Below are 13520 nucleotides of genomic sequence, written 5' to 3' on the forward strand. Positions count from 1 at the left end.
GTCAAGGCCCTTTCGCCAACTGGCACGTTGGTATCTGACACAAAGAAGAATGATTCTCAAAGTAGAGAGCGAACTCCATGAGTTCCATTTCTCTGTCGTGCTCCATAGGATCAATTCGTGAAGAAAAGTTAAGTGACCCGTTGAACGTTAAAGATCCCAGAAGGAAACGAATTCCGAATCTTTTGAATTGCTCCCATTGCTCCGTATATAGCGATCATTTCGGCAGCGAATCAATCGGCAGTCACCTTTTTCCAAATTTTTGCATAATACAATATTATGCAATTTTCCCGTATCTTTTCGTGATAACTTATATTCATGCCCATTGTCCCATAATGGACATCAAAATTTACGCGAACAAATATGTTCTTCCGTTATCCCATTTGTAATTAAACATTATCAACTACGTTATATCCTTGTTTACTATTTTTTTTATCATTAAAATAGCATTAATATTAACATCAATGGAAGAACATTTAATGAGAAGAAAAGATTTAAAATTTTCTCTTAAAATATATCAATTTCGTGACTTAAAAAATTGTATGTGATTGTTGACTTATTGCCGAAACCACTGCTCCCGGGAATTACCGAGAAAACTTGAGTTTAATTTCAACCTTTCCACGGGAATCTTGAATTTTCAACGTAGGGCCGGCACCGAACTAAGTATTGCAGATGGATCTCGTGGGAACCGACGAGAAATAACTGGTGACAGTTCACTGTGAAGATTGTCACGATTCTATGTCGAACTGCGTATTTGCTTACCCAGACAGCACCAAGGTTCCTTCGCTGAAGCAGCGATCGCATCGAAGAATAAAGAAAGAACGCCATATTCGCAATTCTTTTTAACAAATATTTATTTGTGGAGAATAATTTGAGAAATCATTAGGAGAATATTTGACGTGATGCGAAATTCACGAATATATTCTAAAGCGAGATAAAAGTTTTTATTAAATTACGCGAATTTTAATTAATAACGACCAGTGATAATTTCGAGCCACGAATTTCGTAATAATTTTGTATCTCTCTCCACTCTCGCGATTCTGGTAATCTCAAAATTGCGAATGTCAAGCTTCGCGAATGAGAAGTTAATATTTGAATCGTTGGCCTAATTTCGAGTTTTGACAGATTTAATTAATAAATCTTTATATTATTTGTAAAAATTTGCGACAATTCTTAATGCGAAATTTTGATTTAATTTTTTCGTATGGCATTTATTAACAATCTTTTCTACTAATGATATAAACTACTAAAATGTCTGCAAAATTTTAAAATAATTGAATTTTTCCCACTTGTGGCTTTAGTTGGCGCACTTAGCGTCTTTTTTTACCTTTGTAAAAAGGTATTTTTTACTGATTTAAATTAATCATAAAGCAGGTAGAAGCTATAGATGGGAGTAGCTAGGAGTAGTTGTTTGACGTTAGAGATAGTGCAATTTGAGAATAAAGTAACAAAATAATACTAAACAATTATGTTTTTGTTTTTTCTCGTTATTTTATGTGGCTGTGCTAACGTTAGACTAAAGCTAGCACGCAGTGCTACTGTTTTTTACGAAATGAAAGCAGCAACAAAATCCGGAATATAGAGCAATAAATTAGCAACCAAAGAGAGTACTAAATTTCTGTATATGTTTTCTTCGATTGTGCTAAAATGACTGTCAACTGTACATAGACGTTATTCCGCGAGCTCATCTCAATCCGGAAGTAATGGATACATTACATTCGGGTAAGAACCCACAACGCGCGATACGAAATAGACTCGAATTCAAGCAATGTTAAAATACCATAAATATCGGATTGAACAATAATTTACAATCCTCAGACCTTGTCGCTATTTCGTTCTGTAATACTTTTGCAATAGTTCTTGTATGAACTGAGATAGAAATAACGTGAAATATATATAATTCTCTTCAAAAAATTATCGTTATCTCGATACGTCATACGAATCGTTAATCTAAGAAGTTGAACACGCTGACTGATATACATTCTAAATATTCATAAGAAATAATTATATTTTCTTGAAAGCGATATACGCACACGATAACGCATTTGTTTAAGCGTCGCGGTGCTATCGTGTGTATCCGGCAGCACGGTGACTTTGTATAAACAATAACACGCTGTACGTTACAAGCCAAGTTTACATACCTACCAGAAATATCGAAATATTTCATACGTTATGATATAAATTCATATTGCATATTCCGTTTCTTGTACTTTAAATTAGCTAACTTTGATAATAGCACTTATCATCGGATATTAAATAACAATTATTTGAAGTGTTAAATTTACCTTATTTTAATGAAATAATATATATATGTATATTATATATATAAATTTATTTTTGTTACTTTATAACAAATTTTATAGCGTTCTGAGAGAAATAAAATTATGCGTAATTTTAACAAGTAATTTTACTAAGTGATTGTCAATTAATTACAGTCACACACGTAATGTTAGAATATGATGATTGCATGGGATTTTACGAGTGGCACTCCCTTAATGCTAATCCGTCTTTATTATGCTTTTTACTACACACCGGAAAAATGTAATATTGCAAAATTACCTTTTCTCAAAGAAGATAAAAAAGGCAATAAATGCTGCATTCATAAAAAAATATATTGTACAAAGAAGTATCATATTAATACATATTTCAATAAAGTAAAAGGAAATTTGAGGTAAAAATATTAAAATTCAAAAAGTATTTTACATATTTTATATTATTCAAATGTGTTTTTCCTAGAAAAGTGAAAAGAGAGGGTATTTTGTTATACAAGAGAAGGCGTTAATCTTTCTTTATTTTTAATTAACTCGATCATTTTCTTTGGTATAAACACGCGATCTTTTTAAATCTTTAAAAACCTTTTATCTAGAAATACATTTTGCAAATTTCACATTTATATTAAACTCTAGATGGAATTTGAAATGTAAAATATAAGCTCTGTTTATTGCAGTTGAGAATTTTTCAAAATCATTATTTGAATATGCTAACATATTTAAATAATATGATATTATGTGTAAAATACTCTTTCATATTTTATTATTTTTCTTAATAGATTGATTTTTATCCAGAGTGCTTTAAATTCAACGCTTCGGTGGACGCTGGCAAAACTGTATCACCTTTAAATTGTTTTGTTCAACTTATTGCTAGCAGTAACATTCCTCGGCGTAGTATGCATTTCTTGATTCTTTCGTTGTCTCTACTACGAGTCTCTACTACACGAGAATGAATCTCATGGGAGCAAAGGTTTTCGTTTGTGCTCGTATGTGATCGCACGTGTGGCTTTTTACTGACTTTATCTCTTTCTCTTTATTTCTCAACGATACAGAAAGATCTACGACAAATTCCGTTTTTGCGGCATAACGAAGGCGATGTCGCAGGTCGATGTTTTTGTTCCATTTATTTCTTGATAATGCCCATATCTTTGAAAATATTTATATAAGATATATAATTTCTTTTCGGCTTCATCTGTACGCCTGCGTTTGCCAATTGCGATAACGAACTGTGGTAGAAAGGAAAATGTTTAAAATAGTTAAAGTGTTTCTTTGTTTCTTTGCATAGAGAATGTATTTTTTATATTTTAAATGTCTCGTTTCTTGTTTTTTTGATAGTTGCACTTATTCAAAAGAAATACTTATTGAAATCAATGTAATCTTGAAATGCTGATTTAAGAAAATCCGCGTTTGTGTGTCTATAGATAAATAAACACGATACATACAATAATTTTTCACGCAAAGTTAAAAAATTGTCAAATCTTCAATATCTTTCGTTAACTAAACAATGTTCTATATAAAATATATTTTGCATGAGAAACAAGATTGCCATATAGCAATGAATCGAGAGAAGATCCTTGTCAGTTTGATTTGGTTGATTTAATAACGTTAACAATATTCCAATTGAAACTGCCTTTTAATATTTATCAAATTGTTATAAATTTGCCGCGTTAAAGAATTCCGATGCAATTGATACCACCGGACATCACAAACGGCAATGTTAATACAAAGCTGCGAGCAATTACGCCGCTTATGTTTCATACGCACGATAGATGCAGCGACATACACACGTTCTACTCGCTAAATATCACGTCATATCTTCTACGTAATTGCTAAAGGTTTTTTTTCTGCACGAGCAAATTGATGTCAAATGAAAGCGTGTCAAAGAAGAGCCGTATACGTATACAACGATATACGTCGCGCATTCTCTTGCAGTTATATGAATTCACGTACGACATAACGCGGGCCCTCTATACCTTCCTCTCGTGCGGTCGACAATCGCTGGTGCAGAAAATTAAAAGGCCACTCGGAAAGAATACTGGATGCGCGTTCCAATTTTTTGGCAAGCGAGTTATATGGATAGATAGATTCGTCGCGACGGATGCAAGGTTGCATCATATCGACGTAGAAGCAATTTAAAGCTACTCCGCGACAGCTTTTAATTGAAAGTAGAAAATTACAAATGTTTTGATACGTGACGTAATCGATTTAAATTTTGGTTCAAGAAATAGTTATTTTTATTAATTATAAAACATAATAATTATTATTTCGCTCTTAATACACACACACACACACGCACAAAATATATGTATATCTATCTTTGTTGGTAAAGAATTAGTGTTTTTTACTTCATAATTGATATTGTAATATTGTAACACTGAAATGTGTTCTACGTACATTTTACAATGATAGAATATAAGATCAATTTTTATGTAGGTACATTTAATGCTGTGTGACTGTTCGTTCCTCGTTTCTTAATACTTCAATCTCATTTTTTTTATATGCGTTCCGAATATTATGCGTATAATTATTTTTATTTTACAAGAAGTTCTCCATAGGATTATCTTTATTTTACAGAAAGTTCTCCAAAGTTTATAATAAACTCGTAAATTTTTTTCTCTGTCTTTTGACTTTTTCGCCGGTACGTGAAACAGTTTTCTACTTTAATATTTCCTCCTTTTACGCTTCAGGATATCCTGCATGGTTGTATTTTTTCAGTTATTTCTTTTTTTCTCGCTTTCTCTTTCTTTTTTCTCTTTTTCTTCTTAATTTTCTCTCGTTTGCTCGATATAAAGCACATGACAGGATTATATAGTTATGTTAAACTTCATGTCAGTATTAAATCCGCGTGCGTTTCTGGTGAAATTCAAACACTTGTGAAAATTAGTTTACTCTCATTGAGAGTTTTCGCTGATTCGCAAACAACATGTGTATATTTTATATACATATATGCCATGTATATCAGAAAAATTATCTCTTACACACACACATACACATTCTCCTCTTTCCTCGTATCTTTTAAAATAAATTCAACATAACTATATGTTACATAATTATTTAATTATATAAAATCTGTCTTTAATTGTCGAACTTTTATAATGAAATGTGAATTGAAAACAGTAAAAATATAATCGAAAATGATTGTTTTCATCTTATTAGCTTCTTAATTCCGAAATTACTTAGGCTTGTTTAGGCAAAAGATAAAATCAATACCAAATGTACTATTTATTGTCAATATTAACTCACAGCCAATTGATGTATCATTTGTCAAAAGAGACGAATAATAACGGTGGTGAAAACATTTGAAATGTAAATCAACAAACAAAAAGTCGCAGGTTAAAAGAAACTTCACGAAGTCCATTTTTACTATACCATTGCAATATTAAATTACTCAGATAAATATTGGACTTCCGAGATATTTAGACAGAATGAACCGTTCTTAAATGATGATAACAAATTCATAAAACAAAGGACAAAATATTTATAAATATATATTAGATCTATTTTAGACAGGATATCCTACCTTAGAACATATACGCACGTATTCGTATTTTATAGTGCTTTATAAATATTTCCTGAAGTGCACGTCAAATAACTCAGCATTTTGTTTTTGTGCGCGGCGCTATATGTTTATGCAAGTTAGGTCGCCGCGCTATTATTTGCGCGGCAAGTCTCGTGCGGGAAGATAGAGTGACGCGATCCACTCCGTGTGTCATCGCGTTATTATCTCACGAAACGTGATTGTTTCCTGTGAACAGTCAGCAATTATCAGTCGCTCGATTATCTTCCACGATTAGCGACTCGTAAACGAATTGAGGCGGCAACTACTTGTCGAAGTAGATATCTCGGGATTTTGGAGGAGAGAGAGAAAGAGAGAGAGAAAGAGAGAAAGAGAGAGAGAGAGGGGGGGGACGATGTTTATATTATAGATTATACTTTTATTATGATATTTGCAAAGACGATATTTCTTAAACGGATTCGAATATATCGCGTTTTATTTAAATGCCATATCTAAGTAGTAGTGATTTAAATAATAGAAAAGCGTATCAAATATGAATTTGTTAATACTATGTACATTTCGCATTTAGCTTCCTTTAATACGTATATTTCTGGATTTAAGTATTCGAAAATGTGTGTAATACTATATTTTAATTATATATTTTTCAACAAATTATCGCGTCTTAATTAGTTGTTGTATCGTATTCCACGATATCAAGTTGAGGTATTTTAATAATTAATGCGCGATCATATAGTTAATTTTTTTGCGAATTTCGAATATTTTGTGCAAGCGCTGTGAAAGTACAACGAAAGCTTAAGAGATATTGGGCGATGGCGTGCCAACCACGGGATGAATAGTTAATTTATTATTATATTTTATTGAAACTTTGATACTTGCGAGGATTGATTCACAATTATTTTTATACGTTCGCAGTAATTATTTTGTAATTTTGGTCATTGTTATATTTTTGGATATATTTGTCTTTACAGGTCAATGTTTGTAATATCGCAATTCCGCCGCTGCGCATCGTATTGGTGAGTGACAAATTATATATACATATTTTGTTTTAATTTGCGAGATAATGGATGCGAAAAGTATAGGCAAATATAAGTACGTAAAGATGTATATGCAGGGGCACACGGTGCATGGTTTTCCTGCTGGATTGCTTGCGATCTAGTAAATTACAATAATTGCACCACTCAACACTCAGGATTTCTAGTAAGTAATTTACTAGATCGCGAACAATCCAGCAGGAAAACATGCTCCGTGTGCAAGTGGCTTAATATACCTATGTACGCATGATACGTTATAATACGCGAGCAACAAAACACCTATTGATTCTGTCCCAACGCCGCGAGGAAAACGCGTGGAAACGCGTATCGTTCGCGCGCAAACGATGCGCGAAAAATTGTGTTTACGTTCTTTTTTTTCCATTTCACGACTACGGGGTGCGGGCTTGCCCTATGTAGTTTCTCTCCGCAGCTGCGGCTCGATTGCGGTGTAGGCCCACATTGCGTTCGGAGCTCACCAGCGAAAAGCGTTAATCGATATTAATTACATCACACGATGACTCGCGGGTTCTGTCATGTGAATCCGTTTTCAGCTTTGTTGACTCGATGCGGAACGAGTGGCATATGGCTATTTAGCTTCCCGCACGAAATCGCATGCCCGGCGCAGTGCGTATATTGATAATCGATTTTTGATAGAGCGAGACAGATATATTTGCATGGGAATTGACATTACGCCAGACAATTCGACTTTTGATGTTATGTAACGAAACGTGACGCGTTCGGGATTTGAATCGAAGCAAACGTCGCGTTTGTATCGTCAGACACGGTAAAGTAGGTCTGTAATGCAAATTACTTATCTACATAAAGGAAGTGCACAAATACAGAATAAACAAATATAAAATATAAAGTAAATATAAAAATATCTGAAAATCTTTCCAAACTCGGTGCATTGTATATGTTGTTTAAAATTCATAGAATCTGAAGATTGAATTTACAACATTTTTGAAATTGCTCGTATGACAGAAAATGTCCCATCAAAATATGGCATATCGAATGTAATTGTCGTGTACGCGACCATCTAGATTCGCATCAACGAAATCAGGCTGTTTCCGACAAAGTTCTCGACAGTTAGTTATACATTTGATTCCGCACCTACATCGTGTTTATTAATCCATAGGTTCGTTATCTCGTTTACAAGACCTGCGATATTACAACAGTGATTTACGACACACGTTTATCTTCGTTAGAGCGAAATCGCGCTGAATTTCTCACTGCTTAGCGTCAGCGTAAAGTCATGCGCAGAGTAAGTTCTCCAATCATAATTTTTCTAACAGTGGATATCCATTCATCACTATCAACAATATACGACTAATATTAGATTTTTTTTCGAGATAATTTTTAATCCTTGCTTCGTGCAATTATTTCATAAAAAGAATTACGAAAGAAAAAATCCATAAATTAACATACAGATACAAAGATACATATAATTGTATAACTAAATCTTTTTTATGTATCTTTATTACGTTTTTCTAATCCCCTTTCTGAAATGTACATCATGAATTAATAATGTCGATGTTTCCAATAATGTAGTTATATTTAAATATAGTTATTATAGTTATTTACAGGGAAACTCTCTTTAACCGTTTTCGATTATAATAAGTCTTTGCATTGTGTTATAGAGAGAGGAAAGTAAAGATCCAATTTCATTAATGTCTTAACCAATATAATAATTTAATGTTGCTTTATTTTATCGTTATACTTAATATCGGGATAATTTTAGAAAGTTATATGTATTTGTTCCAATTTGTTTTTATTTTGGTTATTATGTACGACAGTATATAACTCGGCATATATATTTTTTATATTAATTTTTAAATACAGTTTTAGTACCACATCGAAAAAGACAATATGATATTAATGTATAAATTAACTTTTTACTATTCTTAAGAATTATATATATAATTCTTTTTGACGCTATGCAGATTTTGTGTTATTCTGAAAGAGTAAAATAACGGAACGAAAGTTAATTAAATTGGTCGCGTGTGCTGTACGTTATGTTTTTTCTGCAAGAGAAATACTGTGCTTTGTATTGTACATAGTAACTGTCTAAAAAATAACTTCTCCCATTTCTAGGAAATTGGAGCGAGATCTAGTGCCATGCATACGTGTCATTTTGACCTTTTAACTACAATGCTGAAAGAAAAATGTAATAAAGAAACCGTTATTATTTTTTAAAAGCATAAAAATTTGGAGTATGAAAATTTTACAAATATGGTTTTTTCAATAAATATCGACGTTACCTGGTTTAAAGTTTAAACTAATATTAATTTGGCTTTGTAACGATGTTTTAAAACATGACTTTGAAATCGTTGAAAATTTTTTAGTAATTTCACGTTTTGATATGTTACAAATGAAAATCGAGCAAAAACAATCTTCATGTTTACTTTTGATAATGGAAACATGATTTTGTGCATGGCACATTTTCCCGTGTCTACAGCATCGAAAATTTAGCTTGAAACATTTCAAATGAGATTTCATTAAATATAAACTCATGGAGAATAATCCATGTTTCACGTATAATACAAGTAGATCAAATCAGTGACGTTTAACAAGTATATCGGTAATACGGCGCATACGAGTGCATACATTATAATGTTTATATATACAACTTAAAATCAATGATTTAATAAGCGATGATCATTTTGTTTTCTTTCTTTCTTTTTTACTATTTTACTTGCGATCAGAGATAGAAATGTGCAAAAGTCGTTGAACACAAGAACACTCGAGGTAATCTTTTTTTTTAACTTCAATGCGCTTGTTGTGATAAACAGGAGTTTGATATTTCATGAAGTTCCATCGCAGGACCCTCCGCAATGAAAACTCAACGCAATGTCTGTTCCGCGTGACAATTCTCGCGACAATTCTCGCCGTGGTAAATCTCACCGTCGTAATCCGTAATCCTCAAGCGGTCTCGCGCTCTCGTTACACGCGTGCAGCGCTTGCGGCGGTATACCTAAAGCTGCTCGTACGACAACGATTAATTAACATTAGCGGACGCCGTCACCGTCGTTTCGCGTCGCGTCGCGTCGCGCCGATGGTGTCAGATGCGACGGAAGGTGGTGGAGAACGGAACTCCGGTAGGAGGTGCCGAAGAGCGCGGCGGAAGATACGTAACGCGTGCGGGCGCGAACGATAGAGACGGAAGCGACGGAATGATAGGCCGAAAGAGAGGGAACGGAGAGAAAAGCGCACATCACACAAGGAGGTGGGAGCTTTCGCGGGCCGAGGGAAACCATCGGCGGGGGAGCAGCAGGGGGCGGTTGGAAAGGAGGAGGGAACACTGGAGGCCATGAGGAGCTTTACGGCGGTGGGGACGGGTGGCGGCGGCGATGGTGGCGGCGGTGGCGGCGGAGGCCGCTCGTCGTTCAACACGCAGGATCAGTCTCGGGGAGAGAGACCTCGCTCCGCCGCTTTCGCCTCGCTCTATCTAGTACCTCCGCCGCACTCGTACACGCTGGAAAACGCGCCGTTCTTCACGCGCCTGAGTAAAGGAAAAAAATAGAAACGCGAGTTCACCGCGTCCAGTAGAGTCCGGCGGAAGATCGCGGAGATCTCGACGAACGCACGGTGGTGCGGCGCCGGCGTTCTTTCGCGTCGGTGGTGGACGGAAAGCCTGTTGCGAGTCGCTTCCGTCGATCCGTCCACTTTCTCGGCCTCCCCGCGCTCCCTTTCTCCCTGACGTATTCCCGTATCAGGTATTAGAAGGATTCCGTCTAGGCGCCTTTCCCTTTTTTTTTGCCCCGATGTTTCTCCTTCGCCGATGAATCGATCCCCGGACGTGTCGCGGTGATCGCGTCGACTGTTGTTGTTTATTACGGTCAACGAGGAGTCCGATCGAGGGACGCGGAGCGAGAACGAAAGAGATAGAGGGAAAGAGAGAGGAAGATCGCGAGGAAACTAGAGAGCGAGAGGAGAAACTTCTCTCGCGTGCGTTCTCGTTCCGTCCTCTTTGATCGAGCACGCATCCCTTCTGCCGGTCGACGAAGAGATACGAGGGAGAATAGTGGGTACCGCGTGTAAGAATCCATGCCACGCCGTTATCCGCGCTATCAACTCGAAATGGCGATCTCGGTGTTGTAAAGTAGCGTAGAGCGCTACACAATAAATGGAAAATAATGAAAGAGAGAGAGAGCGAGAAAGAGAGAGAAAGAGAGATAAAAAGGTAAAGACCACTTAGGAACGTGCGCTGACGTTTAAGCCGCGACATAGTATACGCTCTGGAGTAGCGACCCGTTTTCCTACAAGGACGTGAGTGTAAGACTAATTAGCGAGGGACACTAGCACAGGGACGAGAAGAGAGAAGAGAGACGGGGGATGGCTGGGAGCACCGACACAGCCGGGGGTTGAAGTGCCGAAGACAGAAGGGAAACTTAGTGTTCGCCGGTACGTGTCCGGTGGTCCCCCGAGGCATACTGAGGAAAAGGGCGAGAAAATCCCTCGATTTTTCTCCGTCTTTTTTCCTCTTCTCTCCCGTCTAGTTTCCGGAATTCGCGAGTAAACTGTCGAGCTGGCGAACGTCGAGTATACGAACGAGGCTGAGAGTCGCTGTCTAAGCGTTTTAGAACTGACGCCTCTTCGGATGAGACTAGGCAGGATAGAGCAACGTTGCGCCGTGCCCCGTTTCTGTTACCCTGTTCTGTTGAGAACTTTCCGAAGTCAGCTCATACATTCTGCACGCGAAGCGAATGAGAAATAAATACAATAGTTTAAAGGGAATTAAGGTCGTACGATTAGATCTGGTTTTCTGCTCACGTCAGACTGCTGATTTGGAAGATTAGTCATTTCGTGGGTCGTTCGGCGAGAGTTTTATCAAAATAAATCATGCAAGAATCATATGTGTTTGAAAAGTTTTTGGAAGCGAATAGGAACACGAACGACGTGAAACAATAAACTACAATAAAGGAATTTCCCCCATTTATATATTCGTTATTATATAAAATAGTATTACATTGCCTTTTGTTTTTTTTTTTTTAATTTGAAATTCAATGTCCTTTTTGATTCAATATCCTTTTGTTTTTTAAATAATTTTCAGATTTACAAATAATATTTTTTCACAGCTACGAACTTTGAACTTTGAACTTTGCACTCCAAAATGAGAAAAGTTCTCAGAATGTCGCTTTCAATCGAAGTATCGAGCTATACGTAAAAAAATATTATTAAACTCTGACAGGAGTAATCAAGGTAAACTATACTGCCAGTTTTTGTAATATTAAATACCGCGTTAATTAAACTTAAGATTAACTTCTGGCAAAGAGAAAATTGAATGGAAATTACTTATGACAGTAAAACTCCGCGGTTTCCACAGAACTTCCGGGAAACACGGATAATGAGATTCTAGAGACTGATTTATTGCGTCGTATCTATTTATACCGCGATAATAATTACATCGATAAGCAACTTGTTTCAGCCTATTTTTATGCATACAACACATCCCACGTTGATACGTTGATACGTAAATACGAGGAAAGAGAAACCATACGATACACCGGAATCGCATTCCTCTACGCGTTGTTACATAAATAAGCAATTTCATCGTTCCAACGCGTCTTAGATCAAACACAAGAAAAAAAGAGAAAAGAATGGCATCCGGATCACGATCGATTCAGCAGGCCTGTTGCTCCGACGGGCTTGAAATCTTATAAGCGCTGCCATATATTAAATTCGACCCGTACATAGCTGTGTACAAATATCCGTCGATCCCCGCGCTTTAAGCCCACGCTTAAACTTTAAGCACGAACGGTTAATGCAACCGGACGGGGTAATGGGTTAAACGCGGCTTGCCCTCTCTATCTCTCTCATATATATGTATATATATATATATATATATATTATATATATATATATATATATATATATAATATATATATATACACATATATATTATATATCTCTCTCTTTCTTCATGCAGCTGCGGCCCTTTATCGGCCACCACCGAGACGCTTCGATCGATAGCGCGCGAATATGCAATACGCAAAAAGCAACGCGCTCTCGAGCCTCGTATAAGCTCGGGCAGCGGCATAAAATTGTACGCGTCGCCGTGATGTCCGCAGGACGACGAGGTGAGAATAATATGCGCTCGCGAATTGCGCGCGAGGGTGCGCGAGCCGGAAGGGGACCGAGCTTGCCACAGCAGTGACCTGCGAGCTTGCAAGCGGTACGTACGTTCGCGAGCTTAACGTACGTTCCATGTGTCGTGAAAGAGCCCGTGTCAACGGCGACGATCTCGCGGTCGCAGTTTTTCGGACGAACGACGGCTTCTCGTGAGATAATCGGTTAGTTCCTGCCAGACTGGATCCTCTGGATAGCCTTATCTCCTGGCCGTCGTCTCTCCAATCGTCGCGTCCTACGCGTCTTCGCAGGGCGCGCGAAAGAGCACGAGTTCGAAGAGGACTTGGAGTTTGAAGACGATCGCCTGCCATTGAGTGAACGTTATTATTCTTTTTTCGGGACGTGCGAGGGGATACATCGTACGCTGGGAGATTCGTAACATCCGCAGATATCGTGGAATTTACGTAGACGCTGAACCGGTAAGCTTCTCCTGAGTTCATTAACGCCTCGTGACTTTTCGATTTCGGATAGAATAGAGCGAACGTAAAAAGCTCCGATATCCTCTTTATCTTCCCTCCGTTTACCGTTCGTATATTACTCGGTAATCTACTCAATCAGGGCAGCTATCGAATTTTTAGT

At 36.9% G+C, this 13520-nt stretch overlaps 2 protein-coding genes across 10 annotated transcripts in view; both read left to right on the forward strand.

Moving 5' to 3' along the window:
* The window catches only part of Nca (neurocalcin homolog), a 159933-nt gene that overhangs the window by 64609 nt on the left and 81804 nt on the right, over positions 1-13520 (forward strand). The gene's annotated exons all lie outside the window — the stretch shown is intronic.
* LOC139809641 (neuronal calcium sensor 2) overlaps positions 1-13520 on the forward strand; it is a 148287-nt gene that overhangs the window by 63923 nt on the left and 70844 nt on the right. The window contains exons 1-2 of one of the 8 annotated variants that reach the window (XR_011731148.1): positions 10215-10849; positions 12884-13360. The gene's annotated coding sequence lies outside the window, so the exon portion shown is untranslated. Of the gene's footprint in view, positions 1-6752; positions 6798-10214; positions 10850-10953; positions 11217-12741; positions 13361-13520 lie in introns of those variants that run through there. The other 7 variants (XM_071772697.1, XM_071772698.1, XM_071772699.1 and 4 more) reach the window with 7 other exon arrangements.

This window comes from Temnothorax longispinosus, chromosome 3 (genome assembly GCF_030848805.1).
Source record: "Temnothorax longispinosus isolate EJ_2023e chromosome 3, Tlon_JGU_v1, whole genome shotgun sequence".
Taxonomy (NCBI): Eukaryota; Metazoa; Arthropoda; class Insecta; order Hymenoptera; family Formicidae; genus Temnothorax; species Temnothorax longispinosus.